The sequence below is a fragment of the Eptesicus fuscus genome, chromosome 11 (assembly GCF_027574615.1).
Source record: "Eptesicus fuscus isolate TK198812 chromosome 11, DD_ASM_mEF_20220401, whole genome shotgun sequence".
In the NCBI taxonomy this organism is placed as follows: Eukaryota; Metazoa; Chordata; class Mammalia; order Chiroptera; family Vespertilionidae; genus Eptesicus; species Eptesicus fuscus.
The window spans coordinates 51,479,994-51,506,994 of NC_072483.1; the positions used below are offsets into that span (position 1 = coordinate 51,479,994).

A 27,001-nucleotide genomic window follows, 5' to 3' on the forward strand; every position below is an offset into this window, starting at 1 on the left:
GTATCAGTCAGGTCCAGTTCAGTATCAGGCTAATTACAGTCCATTAGTCCACTGTGTATGAGGGCCACGTGGCTGTGGGACAAGTGGGGGAATTCAGGCGAGCAGGGGCATGAGAGCCCCACAACATACCAAGCGCAACACACCAAGAGCCAAGAGAGCGAGCTTCTTTGTTTAGGGGATTAAATATCCCAAATTTTGTGCCCTTGCAGTGGCCACACCCATTCTGGCCAATGACCTGTTCCCAGTTGTGAATGACAGTCAAGTACTTTTCCAATGTCACCCCAACTTTACTGGGCATGCATCTATTCCCCCTCCCTCCCCCCGTCTAGTCCCTTGCCCCAGTGATCTGTGGGGAAAAGACAGGTGGCTCCCTGGGCAATGTAAAGCTTTAGCTTCCTGGTGAAGCTGCCCAAATGACATGCCTATACTATTTGGCCTTCCCTTTTCTCCTTTCCTGTTATTAATAATGAGGTTAATTACAATGGTATCACTTTTACATAGGTGGATATAGAACAGTTAACAGTTAACAACATGATAATAATAATGAGGGACTCCATGGTCTCTGGATCTGGTGGGAGATTGTGCCCTGGAGAAAAGGAAATTACCCTGACATTCCAAAGGTATGTTATCATAGATGCAAAAAGACAATAGACAGGCTCACTTGGTTAAGGGAAAAATTGACTTTTGTCAGGGAAGATACTGACCTAGGACATGACTACCCACCAAGACTCACTTTCAGCTAGAAAGCTTTAATTTCAGACTATACTATGTAGTTACTTTAGGTCTCTGAGTTAGAAAGATCCACGATGCAGGCCTCCCCTGAGTTTGTCAGGTTTAGTATGTAGTCCCTTTTTCCTCCACACTGTAAAAGACTCTTAAAAAATGTTCAAAAAATTATTATTGACCCAAAAGAAAATTAATAATTTATTATATAATCAATTATGTAGTCAGTGTTGAAATTTCCCTAATTGTCTCATGATTCTGTTTGTATCAGGATCCAAATAAGACTCTACGTTGCATTTATGCAATATTTCTTAAGTTTATTTTAATCTATAGGATTTCCCTCTACTACTACTGCTTTGTTCTTAAAATTTATGTACACATACAATTTATGTACATGTTAAAACCCACAGTCTAGGTTTTACTGAATTCATTCCATGGTGTTGTTTAACATTTTCCTCTGTTCTCTATAATTTGGTAGTTAGTTCTAGTGGATTTATTAGACTTGGGTTCAATTTTTTGGCAAGAATGTGCTATAGATAGTGTTGTGTATTTCAACATACTATCTGGCTTACTCTCTGTAATGTTATCAGTCATTGATGATGTGATATTGTGATTTATAATAAGAAATATATATACATATATGGTCTTTGTTCTTATTTCTGGCACAGAGTTTCTGAAACTCTTGGAATTTCCTAACTGATGAGAGAGACAAAGGTGTTTTCTGTTATGTTAATGAAGTAACTTTTGAAAAGCACAAAGGATAGGACTGGTTGCCAGAAGAACCATCCATGTGATCAGAGGGTGGAAACTTTCAGTCTCAACTCCCACTCCACCTCCTCCAGGGAAGGGAGAGGGGCTGAAGGCTGAATCAATCACCAATGGCCAATGATTTAATAAAGAATGCCTGAGTAATGAAGCCTCCATAAAATCTCAAAAGGACGTTGTTCAGACAGCCTCCTGGTTGTTGACCACGTGGAGAAGGTGGGGGAAATGACTCACTCAGAGAGGGTATGGAAGCTCATCACCTATTCCTCATACCCTACCCTATGCATCTCTTCCATCTGACTGTTCCTGAATTGTATACTCTTAAAATAAACCATTGATCTAGTAAGTAAAATGTTTCTTTAGCAAATTAATAGAACTCAAGGAGAAGGTGGTTTGAACCCCCTATCTATAGCCAGTAGGCCTGTGATTGGCATCTGAGGGGTGGGGTGGGCTCAGTTTTGTAGGACTGAACCCTTAGCCTGTGGTATCTGCTGCTATCTCCAGGTAGATAGTGTCAGAATTGAATTGATTTGTAGGATACCCAGTTGCCTGAGCAATGTTTCGTGATATGTGGAGAATCCCCCAACCAAACATGCATCTACATTGGAACTGGTATCAGAAAGTTAGATGATCACTGCCTTAATTTACTAGGGATATTCTAATTCTATCTTTCCTTCTTTTAGTACCTAGTATGCTTTTATGAAGAGAATTTCTTCCAATCATTTATTTGGTTACTTCAAGATACTAGTACAACTCATAAAAGAAAGGCAGAACAAAAATAGATCCAGAGATATAGAAGCATTGCACAGACCGTCAAACATCAGAGGGAAGGCAAAGAAGGGTGGGCAGGGGGTGGGGAGTGAGGGGGTAAAGGAGTGGGGCGGCGGGTTAAGAGATCAACCAAAGAACTTATATGCATATAAGCATAACCAATGGACACAAACAATAGGGGGTGAAGGCCTGGGCTGGGGGTTGGGGGCAGGCTGAAAGAGGTCAATGGGGGAAAAAGGGGACATATGTAATACTTTCAACAATAAAGAATTTAAAAAATAAAGAAAGGCAGAATAAAAAAAATATTCATCCACTATGTGAATTGGCTCCTTAGCATCTTCTAAAGGTGAACAATAATGTTTCATGTTTTTAATTATTAGTCTCATGTATGCATATGTATTTTATGTGCTTCAATTCATTGCAGTTATTACTCTTACTGTTGTTCAAATTGACCCATATTTGGCCAATGGAAACTTCTTTGAGTTGACTACTGAGTTTTTTTGACACAACACAAATTGGTGCTTGATAATTTCCTGCTCTGTGTTATGGTAAGATGTTCCAGGTGTATATTGTATATTTCCTGCCTCCTGGCTATCAGCTATTTCTCCAAGAAATGCTCATTCTTAAATATGGGAAATTATATTTAGAGATGACAATCTGTGTACTAAAGGTGCTCATTGCTAATGGATAGGTCATTGTTTCTTGGCCTTTTTAGTGGGTAGAGCTAAGAAATATATTTTTAAAGATAAAATACCTCATCAATTTAAAGTGTTAATTGTAATTCAAGACTACAGAGTTTTTAACTTAACCTCATTGATCTTACACTTGTATCTCACTCTGAAAAACTTGATACACAGTGACACCAACATAATTATTCATTTGCTTTATCACATAATGCTCTGGAAGAGTCTTGGAAAGCAATACCAACACTTTATACCTACAATATGATTACTTAAACAGTTTAGTGTCATTTTTCTTGGTTTTTGTTTGTTTTTGTTGTACTCCTTTTTGTTCTAAGAATATACAGTAGTCCCCCCTTATTCCTGGGGGATATGTTCCAAGACCCCCAGTGGAAGCTTAAAACTGCGGATAGTACCAAACCATACATATACTATAACTTAAGAAACTATATTTTGTTTAGACATATGGATCTATGGTAAAGTTTAATTTATAAATTAGGCACAGTAAGAGATTAACAACAATAACTAATAATAAAATAGAACAATTATAACAATATACTGTAATAAAAGTTATGTGAATGCAGCATTATTGTGTAAAATAGCGGTTACTTGAACACAAGCACTGCAATACCTAGACAGTGGATCTGATAACCAAGAAGGCTAAGTGACCAATGAGTGAGTATCCTATGCAGTATGGATACGCTGAACAAAGGGAAGATTCATTTCCCAGGCTTGATGGCGTGAGACAGTGAGAAATTTCATCATGCTACTCAGAACAGTGTGCAACTTAAAACATATGAATTGTTTATTTCTGGAATTATTTTTTTTACAATGGTTGACTGCAGGTGACTGAAACCGAAGAAAGCAAAACCACAAATATTGGGGAAATTCCATAAAAATCTCCAAGAAAAGAGACCAGGACTCCTTGGAGAAGTGGCTGGTTCTAGAGCTGGGACAGAAAAAAATATAAGATGAGCCTGGAGCATCTTATGGTGTGAGAAAGTAAATAAATGTTCAAAAAAAGTCATGATCCTGTTGAAAGGACACAGAAGCCAACTTGAAGGAGCTCTCAATGGCCAAAGCTGGGACAGTTTGAGCAATAAAAATATAATAATCATAACAGTAATAGATTATAATCCATAGAATATACAATAAATATCCATGAGTGCATATAAATCTAAATAAATAATTGAGCAAAAATAAACAACAAACTCCCCCCCCCCCCTAAATATAAAACAAGCAAGGGTCATATGTGTGTGATCAGATATCTATCCTCAGAGAAACTATATAACTTGCTTTTAAATATGATTCTTTTCAGTTCTCTGATTAGGAATAATTTACCCATTAAATAGGACAGCAGCCAAAGGAAAAAGAGACCTACACTGAAATCTGTTAGCATCAACTGTTATAGTCATCCTTCTTAGATGACATATTGCTGCTATATATAGTTTAGATATGAGTAATGAGAATATGATTGCAAGCCAATATTTAGGGAAAAGTTAGGCCTACCACAACCACAAGTCTGATGGAATGTCTTGGTGATGGATTTAGTCTTACACTTTCTCAATTTATTTTTCTGTAGGATGCTTTTCTATTTACAGTATTAAATGATTTACAATTAAAGGACAGAGAAAGACATTAATTAATTGTGAAATCTTGGGTAACTTATTTAATTTTTCCAAAATCCCTTATCTACAAAATGGGAATAATAATAGCCTCTACCTCACACAGTTATTTATGAGAATTAAATGAATCAATAGACATCAAGAACTTGGAATAGTGCCTAACATATAGTAAGTATTCAATAAAGTGAACTGTTTTTATTCTTGCTAGAGAAATGATTAGAGGTCCTTTCAATTATCAGGTAAAAGCAATCTTATTTGAAGACTTCTTCTTATAAATCATAGCTAATACTAGATCAAGGAGAATAAGTTAATGATACCAGTAAAAGAGTCACTAAAAGTAGGAAGAAAATCTCACAGAAAGAAAGAGTTAGGTATTCATGTAGAGGTTATCATGTGGTGGAGTCCAAGAACTTCTACTCCCCCAAGACCAATGAGGATGGTAATCATAAATTTAAGCAACTTCAAATGGGAAAAAATATAACCTAAAAGAAACATATAATGGGAGGATCATTCTGAGAAAGTAAGAGTTGTTGGAACCTAATCCTCATTAATTTTGATATTTGACATGAGCAGTTCATCTGTTTGGAAATTGAAAATGGGAGAGCTATTGGACATGAGGAAGATGTGAGCATGCCCAGCATGGGTCAAAGGAGAAAAAGAGAGAGGTGCTAGAAAAACAAAAACTTCCTTTCACTGAGCTGGAGAAATCCTTGTTCTCCTTCAATTCAGCATCAGAATGTCCCGCTTTGCTGTCTGGTGTGGTTGAAGCTGAAGGTCTGGCTTCATATAAAAAAATTACACAATATTTATATTCCCTACAGAAAAATAGCTACATAGCTAAAGGTGATAACATGTCACTACAAAACAATACTCTGTGATGAGAACTATAGTGCTTCTTTTTAAAAATATATTTATTTTTTTTTAGAGGAAGGGAGAGAGAGAGAAAAACATGGATGGGCTGCCTCTTACATGTCTTCTACTTGATGGAGCCCACAATCTAGGCATGTGCCCTAATAGGGAATCGAACTGACAACCTTTTGGTGCATAGGACAACACCCATTAAACTGAGCCACACCAGCCAGGGCTATAGTGTTTCTTTATGATTCAAAATAATTATGAGAGTTAGGGACCTATGTTGAAATGATGATCCCTCCACTGTAGCCACAAACTGATACACATACACACACACACACACACACGCACACACACACACACACACAGAGCACACATATCTATCTATCTATCTATCTATCATCTATCTATCTATCTATCTATCTATCTAAAAGCCTAAGCAACCAAATAACCAAACGACCGGTTAACCTGTCACTATGAACGCACTGACCACCAGGGGGCAGACACTCAATGCAGGAGCTGCCCCCTGGTGGTGAGTGCGCTCCCACAGCCAACTTCCCATGGTCCCTCTTCCCAGCAGGCCAGCCCCAATCAGCCCCAATTGGAACTGGGCAAGACAGCCTCCATTGGCCTTGATCACCGGCCAGGCTGAGGGATCCCACCTGTGCACAAATTCGTACACTGGGCCTCTAGTATTTATATATTTATGTTAACATATACAGAATTATCATAAATGTGACTATGCCAATGCAGACTAATACAAATATATTATATCAGAATAACTCAAATCAGTAGTTGTAACATGATTTTGGAAATGAAAACTTCTTGGTAAATTTCCAAACAAAAAGGACAATCTCTTCTCAATTAAATAGTAGTTGTATTCCTGGAAATTTCAGTCATCATTAAGATTGAGCAAAACTACTTTGTGCTTCTATATTAAATTGAATTAGGTTAAAAGTTCAGATAATTATAAACAAATCTTGTGAGACATCCAAAATTCATGTAGATCATGCCACAAATCTTTAATATACAGTATCCCTGGCCTCTGCTCATAAATGCCAGCAGTCTCCCATTCATTATGTCAACCAAAATTGTCCCCCTACATCTCTAAAATGCCCCGCTTCTCCACCAGAGGCAGTACAACTACTGTTAAGAAGCACTGATATATAGCATTCATGTTTTTGAAAGGGAGTTGACAATAACCTATGTAATAAAACACTATTTTCAGAAAATACCCCTATTACACAAAACACAAGCATATGCACTTACTATGGTCATCAATTCAGTTCTTCACATGGCAACAAGTATTGTAGACTGAGCTGAACAGTCACTAAGTGACCCTAAAACATCCTGGAGAGAAATACACATACCTGCCTCTTGGCCACATCTAACTTCCCACATCAAGGCTAACCCAGGCAGCATGCCACACACCCATAGCTGGCACCCACTCTACTCATCATTACAGACCTTGATGTCTCTGTTCACCTACAAGTATCACTGACAATAGTGCCTGCTTTCCTGTGGGAAAGGCTACATTGCAGTACTACAAACAGGAAAGTCCCTTCACTTCTATATGTGGAGTACCTGGTAGAAAGACAGTCATACCCGAGGGCCCACTGAGTAGAGTATAAAGGAAAGAAGCATGGAATAATGATGTAGTTCAGTGCAATTATGTATTCACTAACCACAGCGACTATACCAAAGTTTCATAAGCTGTTAGCCTAGAACCCCTGGACAAGGATGTATCTGTCCCAGGAAATAGGGAATCTGGGTTCTTGTACCCCATGACATTGCAGCTAAGTAATGTAGGTGTGGCCAGATATGGGTAATTTAAATTCAAGAACCTCAGTTGCCTCCCTTTTTTATTGGATAAAATTGTCCACATCTTTCCAAAAGTTGGCAAAGTGAGCTAGCTCCTTGTGGCTCTTAGACCCATTCTGTGACATTAGAGATTTAGCTTCTTTGAGAAGTCAGAACAGGAAGTGCTAGAGATATGTTAATATTATTAACCCTAGGAAGGATCATGAGTAGGTTCCAAGAGGCAGCATACTCTCATCTCTGGGAAATTTTGGACACATTTGTATATTTCTTGAGCAGTGGTTCTCAAAACAAGGTCAATTCTGCCCCCCAGGAGACATTTGGCAATGTGTGGAGACATTAGTGGTATCACTACTTGGGGTGGGGGTTATTGGGAGGGGGGTTACTGGCATCTAGTGGGCATAAACCAGCAATGCTGCTAAACATCCTACAATGCACAAAGAATTATCTGGTCCAGAATGTCACTAATTCAAGGTTGAGAAACCCTGTTCTAGAGTGAGGTTCCACAGCAAGCCTTCATCACGTTCTCAATGTGCCCAGACCCTAAACAGGTTTGGGAAGCACAGATCTAGACTTTGGCAGAAGGCCACAAAGAGTCCTGCTTGATGTTCACTTCCTGTTTGGCTCTTCCACCTGCACCCAGGGCAAGGCCCCCCCAATTTCCCCTCTAGCTCTGCCACTGCAGTCACCCATTTGCAGAGAGGAAAATCCCTATCCAAATGCCAACTCACCTTTGAACAAACCATCTCCCGAATTACCTGATTTTCAATTCCCTGGGCCAAATTAAAGGCCCTTGGCATTTCACCCTTTGACACCCTCCTATCACCGCACACACAGCAAGCTTCCAAGTCCTTCTCAAGCCCAGCTGGCTAGTCTGTGACTCGTGCTAGGTCAGTGACGATTTCCCTCTTGCCAATAATCAGCTGTCTTATTGCCCTGTCACTGTAGGCTGTTTCTCCGTTTCTATCCCTACCTCTTCCACTCTATATAAAGACAAATACGCCTTTCTAAAATAAATGACAAAGCAACAAAGCATCCTTTCCCACTAAGCAAAAGGGAGCTCTGCCCTAAAGAGGTACTTGAATGGGACACATTAGGGCTTCTGTGTTAGCACAGCAATAGGTTAGTTCTCTGAGCTAGCAGAGGTTGAACTCCTCTCTTTGAGATGCATTCAGTTCTCTGCATGGAAGAGAGTGCTCCGTGTGGTTTAATACCACCACAAAGTATAAATACAAACATTAAACTACTGCAATAAAACACAGCATAACATCAGCCAACCTCTACAGTTGTGTGCTGTTAAATATTTAATTAAGAAATCACATGAAGCAAACTATTGTATAGACAATAAAGAGAGAAGAAAGAAAAACAAAATGCAGGTGTAGAACAGAGCCCAGCTGGGTAATATGTACAATTTTCATTTGCTTTTACCCAGGGGCATTTGTATAAAAGATTATTTTGCCAAATATTTACCTTTTTCTTCATTTTCTTGAAGCATGTCTTTTCCAGAAAGAAAAAGACATTTAACAAGTATTAAAAACATGTGTTTAAACCATTTTAGAAAGTTTAATTTTCTTTTAAAATGGTTTCCGGAGCTGAGGTCTTCTCCAAGTTTCTGGAGCTGAATTTTCACCTGATCATATGTCAAGTCTGACCTGAGTGACCCCACGTGGGCCTCTGTCAATCACATGGGATTTTCCTTGGACCCCCCACCTGAGAAGATCCACCATCCACTGGCATCTGCTAGAAGAGAAAAGCAAAAATGAGCAAAAGATCTGACACAGTTGTTTGACATAAAGGCTTTGATTTTCTGGGAGCTCGTTTCATATAATTGTGAAGTTTATAAAGCAAACTCCTGGAAGAAGGCCAGGGAGTATTGAATACTATCGTCCTGAGCAGCTCAGGCCCATAAACATACAAAGTCCGTATCAAGTTTATACTCAGGGCAGTAGTAACAAATGACACAAAATGTAGTAAAAGATGCTGGACACCGATCAGAGAAATTAATGAAACATGAATGAAAGTAAACAAGTGCCTTATTCACTGTAAACCGGGTCCATGCGGGGCCCTGTTCTTCTAGTGGGCAACTGGGCTGAATGAAAGGGAGGTGCCAGCTTCCATCAGCCCAATTCCCGCTCCGGTTTTATAGGACCCACCAAATCCACAAAGGCAGAATGAGAGCAATGGTTGAAACTGTTTCTTGTAGCTTTGGCTTGCCTGATTCCCATTTCCAGAGCTGATAAATTAAGCTAAACCTGACCTTGAAGCTGGCAGCATCTGAAGGTGAAGGGTCTTGAAAAAGTTCTCAATATAACATTGAGAATATAAGTTCAGAATATAATATTTTTTTTAAAAAAAGAAATAAAAACAGACTGGCAGTCTTTCCACAGTGTCCTCCACCTTCTTCATTCAGAAGAAAAAAAGAGCAGACTCAGTGCTAACAAAAGCCTACCTCATTTCCGTTAGGATGGATTTTGAGCGAAGGATGGAGCAGCAATCAACTCCTCGGTAATTGCATATCTCTTAGAAGGGTTGTCTTCATGATCCATGCCGAGAGAAACTTGAGTTTCCTTGTACCATGCCTGCCTTGCGTTAGAGGACAAGAAGGCCTATCTCCACTGCAGCAACATCAAGATCCTCCTAACTTCCCCTAAAATTTTTCTTCCAAATAAAGCAAGAAGTCTTACAGGAGGAAAGCAGCTTTTTCTGAATATCAAATGGCTGGATATAGAGATTCTTCTTGCTAAGCAATCTACAGAATGTATTCAAGAAAAATTCCTCCAAATATAGAGAGACTTAACCATGATTTTGCACACACTTGCACAGATATTGCTAAATTAGAAGTACAGCAATTATATATTTTTTGCTATTATTAAATTTGGGTAAAGATTTGATTGCCTGAAACTTATTTTAACACTATCACCAGTATGTATTTATTCTACTCTGCTATTAACAATTATATGGATAGATTCAGATTTAACATATAAATATACAGGTTATCGGTGTCACTGCTCATTATGAAAATGGCATTAGTGACCAGAAAGAAAAAAATCAGGTAGAAATAAACAAGAAATTAGTTTAGTCATGGAATACTTGGATCCTCAGCCTTCAGCTGGCTCAGCAATCCTACCGCCAGCAATTACACCAATGCCAGGCTTTCATTATTTTGCATTTTTTGCACCTGAAGTGTGTAAAAGCAGCTCAGTTCCAACTGACATACAGTTTTACACTCAAAGGCTCATTTGCCCCCGTGAATCCAAACTAAATCAGCAGTGGTCCTCAGCTACAGAAAGGAATAAACAAAGCAGATCCTTCAAGGCACATGGCTGGTGAATTTATTATTTTTTTCTAAATCTGGACAGATTTCATGCACAATTCAAAAGTGCTTCAGTACTGTGTGTTTATATAAAGTAAATCCATCGGAAATCAAGCTGCCAGCAGTCAGTGGGCACTAGAATTTTTTAAAAGAGGAGACGAAGAGATACCATGAAGAATAAAGAAGTTTAAGAACCATGAAAGTCAATCCTTGCAGAGGGGAAAAAAAGAGAAACATGTAAGCAGTGTAAAAAATAAAAGACGATAAGTATCACTGAGTAGTAAAATAAGATGTATTTAAGTTTAGCAAAGATCTGATTGTACTTTTGAAGTACTGGGAGCAGGAAAGGAGGACTAAGAACAAACTACACTGCAGGGTTCCTCAACGAAGGAAACAAAGAATAATAGAACAAAAAAATATGCCAGACTTTTCTTTAAAATGGCCAGGGGCTAGAGGAGTTTTAGGTGGTTATAGACCAAGAAATATTGGATGTACTTATCTAGAAAGCCTAAGACTGGAATGGGGATGAAGAGACAAAACAAAACCATTAAAAAGAAAAAAATATATAAGTAGAGTGAATAGCAATTTACCAAATGCTGCAATTCTTGGAAATTTTTTTGGAAGAAAACAAAATAAACTCATTTTTTCTAAGAATCGTTGTATGCTTGTGTATTATACACACACACACACACACACACATATATATATATATATATATATATATATATATATATACACACAATCTCTAAGTAAATTTTTAAAATTTGCATTGCTAAATGAGAGTTTACTGAAGAAAACCAAAATTGTTCTAAATACATTTCTACTGGTTGTGCTTAGCCTCCAAAATTCTGCTTAGGTGCTATAATTAGATCGATGTGCTAAATCTAATATTCTTAACCAAATGTGTGAGCTTATAAAAACAAATTAAAAAATGAATAACACCTCATTGATCAATATTGGTCCTTCATATTCCCCCACCAAATACATTAAAGCTCATTTTTCCTCAAGCTACAAAGCAAGGTACCACCTTGAGGACATAGAGTAGAGTCTTTGAACTTGACTTTACATTTAGTGTATAAAAAAATAGGGTGCATTATATTAAACCTTTACCACATCATGTTTATTTTGGGGAAACCAACAGACATGGGAACCAGATGCCTCTAAGAAAAAAAAAAACTCTAAAATTATTCTATCAACAGAAAAAATGGTCTTGTCTCCTACCCTTAAACCTGCTATACTAATTTATAGTAATTTGCTGAAATTTTCTTGCCTTTGCCTACCATTAAGGAAGATGATACCACTGAAAATGGGGGTTTTTTGCCCACACCACCAATCCAGAACCAAATGGAAGAGAGGAAAACCTGAAGATTAGAAGTTGAGGGACCATCTGGAATCAATTCTGAGTAAAGTTCCAAGCTATAGCACTGGGGTCCAATCACCAGAATAGTCTTGGAGCCAAGACAAAGAAATCACCTGGCAAATGTATGTGGGATCCAGAGAAAACAACTGAGGGTGATGGAATTCACCAGGAAGCAATGCAGCATTTTGATGCATTCCCTCTGGGAGTTTGCTTTGGCTGGACTGTGTAGAAGAGAGGAGTGGGTCTTGAAGGTTAGACAACTGCCTTAGAAATGGAATTGGTGTGGGAAGAAGGAGCATAGGGAGAAGGCACCCTAAGAGTGGGCATATGGCCTTTTCCTGGACTATGCATCTGCTAGTGCCTTATCTTCCCCAAATGCTCTAAGATTTGAGAGGCAATAGGAATATCGGTGATGATCAACAACATGTCCAGGTCAGGGAGTCAGGCTGGATGCCCATGCCAAAGGTGTGGTGTGTAGGGTGGAGTGGAGACGTGCACTGAAGTCTCTGTGTCACATAAGCAACGCTCCATCCTGGGCCTTTTCAACAGGTTGTGGAGAAGCTTTAAGACACTTATGGTCAAGGTAATATCTGAAGCCTGGTATTCTTGTGATTGTCATCTAAAAGCTGAAAAGTAGAAAGTGTCTTCTTTTCCTCATGGAGTCCGTAAAGTTATGAAGTCTCTTCTCTCTCGTGGCTTGCTTATCTTCTTTCATAGACTATTCCAAGTCCAACTCCTTTACTTGCAGGGTACATTTTCTTCCTTTTCTGCTCCTAAATTCTTTTTAGCATATATATTTATTTTCATCCCTCCCTCCCTACCCTGCCATCCCTTTAATGTATCCAGTACCACATGATCATGCCATCTAAGCCATTGGCATGGAGTTGGCCATTCTGACATTAAAATGGGATCCAAGTCATTCAGTCTTGCTTCAGACCCCTGTAGAAAACCTTGGGGCTTAAAATGAAATGATGCTGTGGGTTACATTGGGTATATCCATTTGTCAAAATTGTAGAGTTAAAACTTTTTGTTGTATGTAAATTTTATTTTGAAAAACTTAAAAATTATTGAATAGGGGATGGGGATTGAGTAGAGGTAGATATGAAGCAAGAAGGACAAAATATGATAATGAGTGATTGGTACATGGGAGTTTATTTTACTATTCTGTTTACTTTGTGTATGTTTGAAATTTTACATAATAAAAAGATAAAATGATAGTTCTTCAATATGTACTATGCCATGGCCATATTTGTACTCATGTACAAAATATGAGTACACACACACACACACACACACACACACACACATATTCCAGAGGAGTGGAGGCATTCGTTTTAGAGCCATCTGGTTCTAATTTTTTCACATGTGGTTCACTATTCATCCAGCGAGGAAGAGAGGGAGATGACGTCTGTGAGCCTACCCAACATTTTGCATTGACTTGAGCATTTGGGTAATGAAGTCATCTTTATTTTTTTTCTGGTCTCCAGAATGGAAGCTAGACAACTGGAACTCATCTCTGCACTGAGAGTTTCAATAGCACCGCTTTATATAATCCTCTCAATCCCTTGCCACTATCCAAAGCATTCGTCTGCACTCCATTACTTGAAATGAAAATGGAGGCTGCAATGTGATATCTCAGGGAACAGCCAGGTATGTGACTAAATACTTTCCCCTAAAATTCACTTCAACTGCTGGTACTATTAAGGACACTGTTCTTCTCATTCTCGTCTGGTAGTTTATTTCCTTTTCACTGGTACATTCTTAAATTACCAAAATACTGTACAATATATGGTTTCTCACCAACTCTCTAACAGGTTTATTTCATCACCTCACCATGGGTTACCTCCCATCCTGTTTTATTTTCCTCACTTTTGCTGCCTCTTCCTTAATATAATCTCTTAAATGCTCTAGAATAATTTCTGTAATAAGTGTATTTATTCCATTCCCATGTATAGAAATTTATTCCATTACGTAGGAAAGACCACATCCCAAATATCTTTAAAAATAGTCTGTTTATAAACCCCTCAATAGACACTTTAGTGTAAGATAAAATATTAATGATTTGGACTAATGCATGATAGCCTAGTCTGAATTAGTTAGTTTTTAATCTTTATTGTTGAAAGTATTACAGATGTCCCCCTTCTTTCCCTGTTGACCCCTTCTAGCCCACCCCCACTGAAAAGAAATATATTATAAAATAAAAACTACTACACCCAATAAAGGACAGAGGCTTACAAATTATTAGAAACAGCGATGCTTACAGATTTATTCTGATGAATAGAAAATAATGCCTTCAATTAGGATCCTAGTAACTTTCTACATAAATTTTTGCTCCTAAAATACTGGAAACAGCATGCCTTCCTAATGAGGTTCATATGAAAGCCAACTTCCATCATTTCTGTTCCCCAGATCCTTTTTCTTTCTTTTAATGTAAGATAAACTGGGGAGGCTTCTGCCTCCATTTCATAAATTTTGAGTTCCTGGAGTCCAAATTCATGAAGTTCAACTATCATATAATAAAATGATGTTTCTGAACAACTGTAATCTGACTTAGATTATCTGATGTGGTCTGTAGCTCTTCCTACTGTGGTTTTTGCTTACTTGTTTGTTCGTTATCACAAAAGGGATGTAATGCCACAAAATAATTCATCATCATCTCATATAACTTAATTCAAAAATGTAGAAAAGAAAATTTCTGAATCCACTAAAACTAGGCACAAAAATAATAGCAACTGTCTGATAAACAGCACAGATTTTAGGCCGCCCATTGCTCCTCACTTTAACAGGTCTTTATCTCAGTTGCTCAGAGCCAGTCACCGTCTACTTTCCTTCCCATCCACGTCACTTCCTGCAAGCTTAAACATTTTATCTTGGGTAATCCCAGGCCCAGCCCTCTTATTTCCTGCACTTTCCTTTCAGCTAGAAATGCTTCGACCTTTGTCTCAAGCTGTATATTGCTGAGTCTGCCAATGTGTTATAAAGCACCTTTATCACCGGGACCCAGGGTAGGTCTGAGTCCTTGGACCCAGCTGTGTGGTTTGAGCCCAAGCAGGACTGTAACTAGGCTAATGACTGAATAAACCAGTACAAATAAAAAGGTACTTAAAGTGAGGTGCAATGCCTTTAATGCACTGAAACTTAGGCGTACTTCCACATCCAGCTGAAGTGAAGAATAATGGCTAGACCATAAATTTACTACTGTGGTGCAGTCTTGAACATATATGTAGGCATTGCATTAGTTAAAATGAGTCAGAAGTTTAGGTTTAAATTAACTTGACATTTGAGATCAAGAGAATAGAAGAAAAGGGGAACATCCCAAAATCCCCAGAGCCCACTCTTATCTAAGCTCCTCTTTATAGCTACAAGTGGGTTTTCTGGAACATGGATTTCCAGAGCCAAATTCCTCTTGTGTTTTCCTCTGTTACCCAGCTCAGACTAATTTGGATCTGCCTGAGCAAAGTACAATGATATAGAAGAATCTTATTTTTTAAAAGGAAGAGAAAAAGTATAGTCCAAGAGTCTCATTAGAGTTCGTTATTCTCCTAGATAAATATCCAGGGACATTCCTAGGATTATATATGGATTTGAAAACTTTTCCAAGATTCCTGGCTACTTGAAAATGGACACTTTAGTGGCATGGTGTTACATTTATGTTCCAACATCCAGAGTGGATATTTCTGGGTGTGGGGACTGTACTTGAATCAATGGACTCAGTAAATTTGCCTTCTACTAGTAATTCTGAACCCAATGAAAATAAATCCAAGAAGAGCTGCAAACAGGATACTCAAAGGAGCAGAAAAGGAAGGAAACATGGTTCCTAGCACCTACTAGGAACCTATCACAGAGCTAAGTATTTCACATATATAACTGTACAGAATCTAACTTACCTTCTCCAATCGCACCATTCCCCATTATACAAAGAGAAAACCGGGGTTCACACGTGTTAAGTAGTATGCTAGTAATGAGGAAGTCCAAAGTCAGACTCCTGTAGTGCCAAGGGCTCATACAGGCTTGCTTGTCTGGGAAACCCTAAGAACACTAAGTTTACAATAATAGATTGATAGATTGGAAGGACATTTCAGATAGCCTGCCACAAAACATTCCATGGAAGATGTTTCCTGCTGTTTTTTTTTTCAGTGTCTTGAACAAAGCCATGGGAGGTAAAGTCCCCTAATTTTCATGTGATTGCATATGACACTTATGAGAATAGTAAATATATTAGATGACTAAATCAAGATTATAAAAAATACTAAGCAGCTAGAGTGATGGACTGAATGGAATAAGTTGTTACTATAAGTAGGAAAATGTCAAGATCTATATATATGCTCAAAAACCCAATCTTACAATAATATATGAAGAGGCAAAGTTTGATTTTGTTTTAGTCAACAATGGTTTCAGGATCATGTGATCACATGCATGTGATTCTAAACTTTATTAAAAGATATACAAGATCTACAATAGGGTGGTGATATTTCTATTACAACGTGCATTGATCAGGTCACAACCTAAAAGGAACATTTTATTCATTTGATATATATTTACTGAGTGCCTTCTATGTGCTAGTATTGTGGTAGGCCTTGATGATCTGGTAGAGAACAAAACAGATACAGCCCCTGTAATCATGAAGCTTCATAGGCCAGCAAATGCAAGTACAGCATGCTCAGAGGATGGAAAGGAACTAAAAACTATGTCTTCGAAAACAATAAAAGGAATGAAGAACTTATAGCTTTGAAAAAAGTATTTTCTTGAAGAGCTTTTGAAAGGTTGATGGGGGGAAAACGGACTCATGTTTTATGGCAGATTTTATAATATTTCAAAAATGTTCTTGCCCTCTCTGTGAAAAGATTTTACATCCCTGGCCCACAAATGTTAGGGCTGGACACCTGATTTGTGATGCGCCTCCTCCTGGGAGAATTATGTATCTCCACCCCTGTTGGCCTCCAGAGCAGCCACATGACTTGCTTTGGCCAATGAAATCCAGTCACAAGGATTTTGTAAAGAGAATGCAATGAACCAAATTAAATACGGCACTTCATCCTTGTTCTAGCTGGAAAACAATTCATTGAGTAGTTTGGTTTCAAGCAGTAGCAGAATATTCCGTTTATAACCCAAAGAAAGAGCTCCTTTTATCAAACATGTGTTACCTTAGCCAAAAGTAGAAGTAAGATTAAATTTACTAAAAAGTCGAACAGACAAGGTCAAGGCTGCATTCTAATCGTTACTATTTCTCAAAATTAGGTGGCCCACCTATCGTTAACACATATTAGCGTTGCCAATTTCACTCTAATTGTGGGTTTGATTCAACTTGTTCAAATCAATTTTATTGATATATAAGGACACTTAAAATGTATCACATGCAGTTTTGGTAAAAGTTTAGTGATCGGGCTGGAAATGAAAAATAGATGCTTGGCTTTATTAGTATTGCTATTTACTCTTCTCTTCCATAGTAATCTGCTTCTATTTAAGTGTCCAGCATTAGGAAATGAGTTATCATTGGTGACCTCTAAGTGAAATTGTAAAGCTGTCAGATAACTAGATGGTTTGCGAGCACACAGAAAAGGAGGATAATGTGCTTCCTTTCCTTCCTTCTGCTCAATACTTGGCCTTTTAGTTTGCACTAAAGCTCCTTCGGAAACTCATTTATGTATTTCTTGCAATTAAGAAATGCTGCTTCTAAAAGGAACTCCAGAGTGAACTTTAATTAGGTCTTGCTTTCTGGGGATATGCCCTGCTAGCCACGCCCTTTCATTTATTCCTCATTCTTCCAGAGGAATTTAAACTAGAGATCACCTTTATGACCACCTGAGCAAGTTTTCTTTCTCTTTAGAAGAAGATACTGCCCAAGCAGTCATTGCTGGGTTGGAGAGGTGTCTCAACTTTGAATCTGTATACCTGCCACTATGACAAGGGCCAAGGTACCCCTTTTTCACATTATCACTAGCTAAGGCTTCGACTGTAAGCAGCAAACATCTCATGCTTATTTTGAAAGCATTCACAAAGGATACCTAAATATTAGAAAACATGGTCTCATATTTTATAATCCAGTGGAGAGATAAAAGAAATATAAAACATGTTTTTAAAAAGTCAAACAGAACATTTTTATAACAGTTCAAAACAAAATAGTTTATCTATTTTCAAATGAATTGCACCAAAAATAATTGTATTCATGTTCAGAACAGGAAATGTTTATTTTAAAATATGGAGGGTTACATGATAAAAAATGGATCTTAAGAGCGGATTTGAGAGGAAAGGAGGTAGAAAGGAGGTTCATTCCAGGGAGGAAGAACATGACTGGGAGACAAAGAGTGTGGGAGGGACTAGGAATCAACTATTTTGGCCACAGCTTCTAGCATGCAGTAGGACTTAGTAAATGTTGGCTGAAGGATTGAAGGGAGTGATAGAATGGCTCAGAAGGAGAGCCTTCTTAGAAATGAGACCAAAATGATTGGATTTGACTCCAATTTTGCAGATTTTTCTACTCAAGCTATGGAGCTTGGGCTTTATCTTTTGAGAGGGGTTTTGGTGTTTTTGTTGTTGTTGTTTTGGTGGGAGGGAGCGGTGGTGTTAGGGCTTTTTCTTTTTCCTCATCCCAAATATATCGGTCTTCACTTATCTGCCATCCAAGGCTACCACAGACTGAAGTGACCTCACCCCCCTCAAACATATCAGAGTATTTATTATCTGTATAACTTGTGGGACAATTAATTATGCACAACTTTGATGTCTTTGTGATGGTTAATTTTATGTGTCAACTTGACTAGGATCACAAGATCCTCAGATATTGGTCAAACATTTTTCTGGCTATTTCTGCAAGGGTGCTTTTTGGATGAGATTAACATCTGAATAGGTACACATAGATAAGCCTCATCCAATCAGTTGAAGGCCTGAATAACAAAAAGACTAACCTTCCCCCAAGTAAGAGAGATTTTTTTCCTACCTGATAGCCTTTTTACTGGAACACTGACTTTTCCTGTCTTGGACTTGAACTGAAACATCGGCTCTTCCTGGGTCTTGAGTCTGCCAGGCTTTGGATGGGAACTACACCATCAGCTCTCCTGGGTCTTCAGCTTACCACTCACCCTGCAGATCTTGGGACTTCTCATTGGTTAATTCTTTATAATAAATATCATAGATAGATAAATAGATGAGATAGAGATGATAGAGATAGAGATAGAGATAGAGGTAGAGATAGAGATAGAGATAGAGATAGAGATAGAGGTAGAGGTAGAGGTAGAGGTAGAGGTAGAGGTAGAGGTAGAGGTAGAGGTAGAGGTAGAGGTAGAGATATTTATCAACTATTAGTTCTGTTTCTCTGGAGAACCCTGGCTAATCTAGTCCTATTCTCCTGTCTTAAACTGTTACTAAACTCTTTTAATGTTACTTAATCTTTCTTCATGTTTTATCTTGCCTTCCCAACTCAATTGTAAACTTTCTGAGGTCTGAGGCTAGGAAGTCTTCAACATCTGTCGACCTTTGGGGAATTATTGGAGGCATGACCGTGGAGGGCAGCAGGGCTATAGCATACAGTTGTACAAATTGTGCCCTGTGCAAGCTCCTGACTGAGAGGGAAGGGGGACAAAAATGCATCACCAGGTCCACCTGACAAATGTGATCCTGGAAGGGACTGTGCCCACCGGCAAGAAGAAACCCTGTTTCCAATTCTCAGAAGCACTGAATGGGCTAGTGGAGGCCCTGGACAGCAGCATTTCATGGAGGCCCCAAGCAGAGGCTGTATGAGCACTCCAGAACAATCCACATTGCCTGCTCCGCCCAACACTGGGCGAAACTCACCTAGCTCTACCTTACAGTGGCCAGAACTAAGTTTTAGGAATTGCTATAAAGTTTCCAAGAAATGCTCTAAATGCAAGTGTTCCTTCAGTTTATTTGGAATGAGGACAATACACATTTTACCAATAACCAAGTTCCCATAATTTCCATATTTAAAAGTGTATCAGGGCTCTTAATTGCTAGCACCAGAAACCAACTCCAAAAGATTAAGCAGAAAAGAATGTATTAAGTCACTCACAGAATCATGGGGAAGACTGGAAAACCACACTCAGGAAACAGGTAGGAAAACTGTGTGCCCAAAGCCAGGACAAGAACCAAAATGACACTGAGAACCAGCCAAACACACTTCTGCCACAGCCATTAAACACTGGTCGCCTCCCCTTCCCCAGCCATCACCAGCACTTGCACTAGGATGATTTCTCCACCACTCCTGCCTCTTTGCACTCCGACCCTAGGATGCCAAGTCTCAGGCAGGGGCGCCTGATGGGCTGAGCCCCAGGGGTACTGAGAAAAAGAGTATCCAGCATTTTCAGCATCACAGTGGGGGTGGGCTCTGCTTCTCACCTTGCCTCCTAAAGTGGGGAATTCCTCAAACACAGGAGTGGGATTCAGATTTGGGAAGCCAAAAAATAAAAATGTTCGCTCTGTGATTATAATTGTACACATATTTGAGCATCAGTTGTGAATAAGACAAAATTTAATATGTATGGAATAGAAGATTGCATTCATTTATTTCAACTTCATTTACTCTTCAGTGGGAGATCCTGCTCGCAGCTCCCTAACTTCAGGAGAGAACCCAACACCTAACAGCATTCTGTGGATGAGGAGCATCTCACAGAACTGGGTGGAAATGCACTGAATCAGGGCAAGTTTATACACAGGGGTAAGTGATTCTCACAGGAAAACAAATTTCAGCCAAAATCTCCTTAATTCTGACAGGTCCCATGTCATTAGAACCTACGTTAACAACAAATGCAAAGCAATCATGAACACATATTTAGCAACTGCTTCAAAAACACTTGAAAGTTTTTCCCTGTTGGTAAACCTCATAGGCTTCCTTATGAAGCTAGCAAGCAGTGTTTATCATATGGAAAGAGCACAGATGGTCTTATTATTTTTACTTCAGGACCTGTAGCAAAGCCCATAATGGATTTTTAAATCTTAAAAATATACAAAACATCAAGTATATTTTCTTTCTTGAAGTCTAGTCTCACAAATCTGGAAGAAATTGGTATGGCTCCTACCCACTTTGTAGATTGCTAACCTTTATAAAGAACTGTTGAAGGCCACGTGCCCCTTGGTCCGGGTGAGGCCATGCGCCCCTGGGTCCGGGTGAAGCTGAATCCTGGGTCCAGGCGAGGCCCTGTGCCCCTGGATTCGGGTGAGGCTGGGTCCCGGGTCCGGGTGAGGCCATGCGCCCCTGGATCCGGGTGAGGCCACGCGCCCCTGGGTCCGGGTGAGGCCACGCGCCCCTGAGTCCGGGTGAAGCCGTGCCCCTGGGTCCGGCCGAGACCAAACCAGAGGGAGTCGGACCTCCGTTACCACCATTTGTCCACCATCCAGAGCTGAGGGGTCAGTGCTGACATGTACACATAAGGAACTGGTGGACATTGAAATTGGGTCTCAAAAGAACTGTTGGTCCAGAAAGAAACTCACTACAGACTGATTCATTTGCCTGTCAGCATAACTATTATTGCTTGTCTCACATTCAGTTCTTATAAGTATATCTCTAGTGACACATGATCTCGCTCATCTAGGGGAAATGATGAACAACATAGACTGATGAACAAGAACAGAACCAGAAACAAGGAGGCATTGATCGGACTATCGGGCCTCAGAGGGAGGATAGGGGAGGGTAGGGGGAGGGGGAGAGATCAACCAAAGGACTTGTGTGCTTGCATATGAGCCTAACCAATGGTTAAGTTCAACAGGGGGTTGGGGCATCCATGGGGAGGGGTGTGGGATGGGAATGGGGGGGATGAGGACAAATATGTGACACCTTAATCAATAAAGAAGTTTAAAAAAAAAAGAACTGTTGACTGGATATATAAATGAATAATAATTATATCTCAACAACAATGTGTGTATAAATGAAATAACATAGGTAAAAATATCTGGAGTTCTTTTTGTTTTAATCCTCACCCGAGGATATGCTCATTGATTTTAGAGGGAAAGAGAGAGAAACATCGCTGTGGGAGAGAACATCAATTGGTTGCCTTATGAGCCCCAACTGTGGATTGAACCCACCACCTTTTGGTGCACAGGGCGAAGTTCCAACCAACTGAGCCACACTGGCCAAGGCAATATTTGGAATTCTTAAGAAGAAAATGTGCTGAGTAAATTGAAAGCAAGAGTATTAAAGAATAGCTTCCCAACTACATGATGGACAGTAAAGAATATCATGAATCTGATAAATAACATTTTTTGGTTTAAAGGAGTCATGCTAGTATATACCTTTTTTAATTTTTCCCAAATAGAAGAAGACTTCTGCTGTCTAAGCCCCATGTTTTTCCTCAGGCTGTGGGTGAAGGCCTGGTTCGTGGACTCCATCTTGCTATCATACCACTGAGGTAAACTATTAAAAAGTGTTAAAATCTTACTAATAAAATCAACCCAGACATCCCTGTCATCACTGCTCTCTCTGCTCCGTGAATCCCCAACTCCTGCTACTTGTGACCTTTGTCCCATTCCCCTGAGGCCTCACTCTAAATCTCATAACTTTTAGCTACTAAACTCTTGCTGTTTTTACCATGTCCGTGTGTTTTGGTTTTCCTTCTGAAAAGCCTTCAATACACAGAAGAGGTCATTTGGAGTAAAAGGCACCTGACATTACACCACCCATGCTGCATTTTCCTAGGGCACGGCTCACCAGCATTACATGGGTGCCAGCCTGCTTAAATCAGCTCCCGCATGAAGGAGAACTGAAAACGGTTCGTCTGGAGCAATGTCTCCAAAGCACTGCCCTTCCGTGTAAAGAGAGATTCCAGAGATTGGGAGCCCAGAGGAAAGCCCCCAGGTTTTAACAGACCAGAAACTTCTGGGCAATTCTAAGATAATGAGCCCTCTGCCCAGATGACAAGGCAAAGGAGAAGTCCTATGGGCCTGTTTGTTTACTCAACTGTCTACACTACTCAAGATGTGGTCATCTGCACATCTGGTACAGGTCAAGGACAGGTAAGAAGAAAAATGGAGAGCAGACATTGAGAAACTTTTATAGCAATTTGATAGTCTGCTGAATCTAATAATGAAAAATTGACATTTGTATTTTGTATTTCTTTTTTCCCTAATGATTCATTTTTATTGTATTTTACAAAAGTATGGATCTTCAAAGGATTGGAAATTTTTTAAATGGTCCTTCACCACTGACAGTTTGATAAAAAACTGGTTGCAAAGAACCAGAAGACACTGAATTACTTGCAGTGAGACTTGAGAGTGCTATGGTACATAATTCCTGATGATTTTTCGTTTAAATAGATTGTAATAAACAGGTATGCATGTGTGTGAGAAGTGCATTGCCATTATTTGTGTACTAATTCCCTAGCGATACTAAAAACATGGAACACACTTCAGTCAAACAAATGCGGTGGAGAGGGGTGAATTCTTTCCCAAGTCTAAGGAAGGAAGATCTAATAAGATGATAATAGCAATGGATGTCATTTGGACTCTGCCATTAAAATGACATAAATATCTGCCCTTTCAAGCTGGAAGTTGAGAATGTGACTTGTTTATTTGGCACTGACTGTTTCTTCACCATGGCTCCAAGGAAGCCATGCTAATCCCCTGTGGCCTCTGGCTGGCTCTGGAATACCATCTTGGCTCACACTGAAGCATAAAAAGGACATCTCAAATCTTGCTCCACTTTTTCCCCCTGCCAACACCTGTTACCAAGTTGCTTTCTTGGCAGGAGAAAGGTGGGGTGGTCAATGTAGAGGACAAATAAAGTTACTGTCATCACCACAGCTGAATAAGAAGTAGGAAGAGATGAGCACCATTTTCTAAAGAATGTCTCAGTCATGACCTTGTAATAATCTACATTGAAGGGTTATATCCTGTGATTTGCAAACTTTCTGTCTCTTTGTTGTCAATTTTCCTGTTAAGCTAAGAGCAGTCCTCACTGTCTCTAGGTTTGATTAGAGAAATCAGACCTATCCCATGCAATATGCCCAAGAGTCATGAGCTTACAAAGAGCAGTTACACAATCTGACCACTTCACAGATATTTCTAGCATTGGGATACATTTGTCTTCATCTTAAACCTGTTCAAGAGAAAGTGGTTCCTGATCAACCCTTAGGCTAGTGCAAAAAATTCCATCCCAGAAATGTGTTCAGAATTATGAGAACTTAACTTTTTTTCTCGGACTTGGCCAGATTTAGTAATCCTAATGGATATTATATCAGATTATATTTTTATAGTAATTCAAGGTAACTCCCTAGATGGTGTGATTTGAGGAGGGGAACAGAAAGATGAGCTATTGCAAAAATACTTTTCCCCATCAGTCTACCCTAATACATAATGTTCTCCTATTAAAATATTCCCTTTGCTTTAGTTCTCTCAGACTGCCATAACAAAATACCATAGACATGATGGCTTTAAGAACAGAATTTTCTCATGTTTCTGGAGATTGGGAAGTCCAAGATCAAGGTGCCAGCAAAGTGATTTCATTCTGAGGCTTTGTCTCTTGGCTTGTAGGTGGCAGGCATCTCACTGTGTGCTCACATGCACGGGGTGGAGAGAACTCTCTAGTATCTCTTCTTATAAGGGCACTAATCTCATCATGAGGGTCCTACCCTCATTACCTCATCTAACCCTAATTATCTCCAAATACCATCACTTTGAGACTTAGAACTTTACATATGAATTTGGGAGGGGGAGGAGAGGTGCAAATACTTAGTTCATAACACCTTTGAATTAAGATATCATATCCAGTCACTGACTACGCAGCTCCCACTGCCTGGCTCCCTATGCTAGACTTCGATACTTGGAGTTCTTACAACATGACAGACTGACAACAAGGAACAGTCTGAACTTGATGGAGATTTGGATGATGTTGAAGAAGTACAAGAAGAAAAAAACTGGTGAAGAAACAAAAATCAAAGCACACAGATGATGCAAAAGTCTTAGATTCTTGCAGCCTTCCAAGAACGACTTGATGGTCTGGTAGAAACACCAACAGGATCCACTGAAATGCTCTCAAAAATCTTAAAATTAAATGTGCACAGATAGAAGCCAACTCCTATGAGGAAGTTCGTGATCTTAAAAGAAAGTATGCTGTTCTCTATCAGCTTTTATTTGATAAGCAATTCAAGATCATTAATGCAATTTATGAACCTACGAAAAAATGTGAATGGAAACCAGATGAGGAAGATGTAATTTCAGAGGCGCTGAAAGAAAAGGCCAAAATTGAAGATGAGAAAAGGGATGAGGGGAAAAAAAGACCCCAAGGGAATTCCTGAATTTCGGTTGACTGATTTTAAGAATGGTGACTTACTCAGTAATATGTTTCAGGAACATGATGAACCAATTCTGAAGCATTTGAAAGATATTAAAGTGAAGTTCTCAGATGCTGGCCAGCTTATGAGTTTTGTTTTAGAATTTCACTTTGAACCCAACGAATATTTCACAAATGAAGTGCTGACATATAGGACCTGAGAGTGGGGATCTGGATGATGATGCTGAAGCTATCCTTGCTGCAGACTTTGAAACTGGTCACTTTTACATGATCATATAATCCCAAGATCAATATTATACTCTACTGGAGAAGCAACTGAAGAAGAAGATGATTATGATGAAGAAGGTGAAGAAGCAGATAAGGAAGGGGAAGAAGATAAGGAAAATGATCCAGACTATGACTCAAAGAATGATCAAAACCCAGCAGAATGCAAGAAGCAGTGAAGCCAGAAGGTCTTGCCTTCTGCTTCCCTGGAAAGGATGAATTTTCATCATTTGACAAGCCCATTTCAGGGTTTTTGCTGTTTGCTTGCTTGTTTTTGTTTTTACAGCCTAATATAAAATAAAAGAGATATAATATCCATAGTATCTTTTCAAATAAAACATTTTATTCTTGATACCTATTTTTATACAATTAGAGGGTTGTTTTTTTCTGTATTTGTTTTTCAGCTATTATCACAGCATGTGGGGCAGGGAGTGAAGAAATAATATGTAACTGGCAGAAAAGTATTAAATACCGAGACTCTAAAACAAGAAAAGAGAAGTAAAAAAGAACAAGAAGAAAAATTACTATTTAAGAATTTTTCCTAAAACTACCCTTGTAAAATATTATTAATCCATTGTTTACTCTATAGTAATGTGTTAATTGAACACACTAGGTGCAGGTATTGTGCTTAGTATTATAGGGATAAACCTGCAAGTAATACCCTACCATAATGGACTTTACAGATGATGAGAAAATCAGACCTTCAACAAATAAGATTCATGTGCTGTTAGGGTGTTGTGCCAGAAGTAAGTTCAGGTTGGAGCAGAGCACCGTAAGAAGGAAAATCTACACAGGGACTCAGAAAGTGCTCACAGGGGAGACCACACTTCATGTGACTCTATACGAGAAAGGTATCCAGCAGAGGAGTGGGGACGAGAGAGAAAGGTAGGGCATGGAAGGTGGGCAATGGAGAATGGGGTTGTAGAAAGGTAGGGCACTGAGGGCCAGGCACAGAGTCCAAAACTAGAAAGGCAGAAAGTTCCACATGCATGGTAGGCATGGGATAGATCAGAGTGAATTTTCTATGCCCTGTTAAGGAGTTTTTACTTTGTCCACAATCACTGAAGAATTTTAAAGAGCCACAGAATAATGGAATCAGATTTTCCACTCAGAGATCACTCTTCTGCAGGCAAGGTGAAAAGTATATTGAAGAAGTCAGAGACTAGATTAAAAAGTCAAGGTGAGAAATAATGGAGGATGGGAGAGGATGAAATAAGGCAGTAATAGTGGTAATGTAGAGTTGTGAGAAGTGACAAGACTAGTGGATAAATCCAAAAGCGTACTGTAGTAGAGTGGTGTCTCAGACACGCAGGTGGCTCTAGGTGACTGGAGGCACCATTTATTGAGGTTAAGGAAATCAAGAGAAAAAGCAAATTTGAAGGGAACATAGGAGTGCCGTGTTAGCCATTTTCCACTGGAGAGCTAAGAGGCAGTTGGAAATGTGGAACTCAGAAGAAAGGCTAGGGCCGAACTTAATATGGAGAGTTACCTGCATTCTGACAAGGCAGTTGTTACCCAACAAGAAAAGCCATGTCAGAGTGCAGGCTGCCTGAGTGAGGACCCTGGGCAACCCAAATAAACTCTGTGCGTATA

The 27,001-nt window shown here is 39.2% G+C and overlaps 1 pseudogene; it reads left to right on the forward strand.

Annotated features, from left to right (window-relative positions):
• Positions 1-24,656: 24,656 nt before the first annotated feature.
• LOC103283487 (nucleosome assembly protein 1-like 1) lies at positions 24,657-25,344 on the forward strand (annotated as a pseudogene).
• The last annotated feature ends 1,657 nt before the right edge of the window (positions 25,345-27,001 follow it).